The sequence below is a fragment of the Oncorhynchus keta genome, chromosome 22 (genome assembly GCF_023373465.1).
Source record: "Oncorhynchus keta strain PuntledgeMale-10-30-2019 chromosome 22, Oket_V2, whole genome shotgun sequence".
Taxonomy (NCBI): Eukaryota; Metazoa; Chordata; class Actinopteri; order Salmoniformes; family Salmonidae; genus Oncorhynchus; species Oncorhynchus keta.
The window spans coordinates 15,402,179-15,404,006 of NC_068442.1; the positions used below are offsets into that span (position 1 = coordinate 15,402,179).

General features: G+C 41.8%; 1 long non-coding RNA gene across 1 annotated transcript; it reads right to left on the reverse strand.

Annotated features, from left to right (window-relative positions):
• Positions 1-6: 6 nt before the first annotated feature.
• On the reverse strand, positions 7-1,075 carry LOC127910594 (uncharacterized). Its single transcript, XR_008075401.1, has 3 exons — positions 993-1,075; positions 821-878; positions 7-182 (listed from the first exon to the last, which is right to left on the reverse strand). It is a non-coding gene; the product is annotated as an uncharacterized LOC127910594 (long non-coding RNA).
• Positions 1,076-1,828: the final 753 nt, after the last annotated feature.

The following is a 1,828-nucleotide window of genomic DNA, read 5'->3' on the forward strand; positions in this document are numbered from 1 at the left end:
CAATCTTAGTACGATTCAATCTTGCAAGGGCTGTAGCTTTTGTGGCGTGATGGGTAACGATGCTTCGTGGGTGTCAGATGTTGATGTGTGCTGAGAGTCCCTGGTTCGAGCCCAGGTAGGGGCGAGGAGAGACACTGAAGTTATACTGTTACATTGATGTGGTTGACCCGGATCACTGGTTGCTGCGGAAAAGGAGGAGGTCAAAAGGAGGGTGAGTGTAACCGATGTGACATGGCTAGCTAGTTAGCGTGGTGTGTGCTAATAGCATTTCAATCTGAGACCTTGAAGTAGTTGTTCCCCTTGCTCTGCAGGGTACGTGGCTTTTGTGGAGCGATGGCTAACGATGCTTCTTGGGAAGCAGTTGTTGAAAGAGGGTCCTTCATTCGAGCCCAAATAGGGGCGAGGAGAGGGACGGAAGTGAAACTGTTACATTAGAATCACCTCTGGCAGTAATTACAGCTGTGAGTCTTTCAGGTGTAAAGCTCTAAGCTCAGTAATGTGTAAAACTCTAAGATCAGCAGGTTACACAACACACTGAGTGGATGACGATGAAAATTAAAATTAAACTGACAGGAGTAAAGAATTTCATTTTGTCAACAAATGAGCTCCAATCTAAACAAAACACTGTCAAAGTCCAACAGCCATTCTGTTATTATTCCATGTTCTTACAGGATGTGTCATTGCTTTCGGTGTGGTCATCTCCCCCTAAACTTCCTCTAAAGTGATGTTAACCTCATGGCTTTGAATAGTTTCAGCATTAATTCATTACTTCCTTAGACACACTTTGTAGATGGTTTTGTAAATTGAGCCTTATTCCCACCTGTCCCTGTGGACTGTCTGTCCTTTCAAGTCCATTGTGGAGCCTCGAGTTTCTCCTCCTGGAAGACATTAAGAAAGGTATTCTGAATGCACTGAGAGGGTTTTCATATGCAAAAGCACGAACCTAGCAGAAATAAAATTGTTTTCCCGGTGAGGCCAGAAATAGTTCTTACCATACAAAAAGACTGATCAGACTGCAAAGCAAAAAGGCCCCCAGAGTTCCTGCTGCAACCCCAATAACCTCTTCTTGACCTGAAAATACAGCACATATTGTGGTCAATTCTCACAAAAAGATTTCTAAAGTACACTACATGACCAAAAGTATGTGGACACCTGCTTGTCGAACATCAATTCCAAAATCATGGGCATTAATATGGAATATAGAATGTCATTGTATGCTGTAGCGTTAAGAATTCCCTTCACTGGAACTAAGGGGCCCAGCCCAAACCATGAAAAAGACAGCCCCAGACCATTATTTCTTATTGTTAGAGGAAATTATGGTTGAAATGACTAATTATGTATACATTCCAATCAGAACTGACTAGTCCAAATGCTATAATGTACTGTACATGTGAATTTTCTCTCTTGCTCCCATTCCCAATTGTATATAATGTAGCCAGGAGTTTAGTAACAATGAAGGTCTGTTCCTTAGTTCATACATTTGTACAATCTCCAGGTGGCAGGAACGGCCCATCTCCAGACTGTCTAGAATGTTGATTTATACTGACTGACCTTGACTTCATGCTGATAACGCGAAGGCTCGAGAGCTAGAGGGCCCCTCTACTTGTGAAATAGATAGAACGTTTAGAAAACGCTGACGTCATTTTCAGTTTATAACCTGTGGAAATATGTGTACGTGTGGAGTACTCTCTTGAATTAAACGCTGTTTACCTGGCTTTTAAGACTGGTCTCGATCTACTTCATGCATAATTTACACCGCATTAATGAACTAGAGAGAGTGTGAATCTGATATTGGCTATAAAACATATAGGAATTTAGAAATTCCACT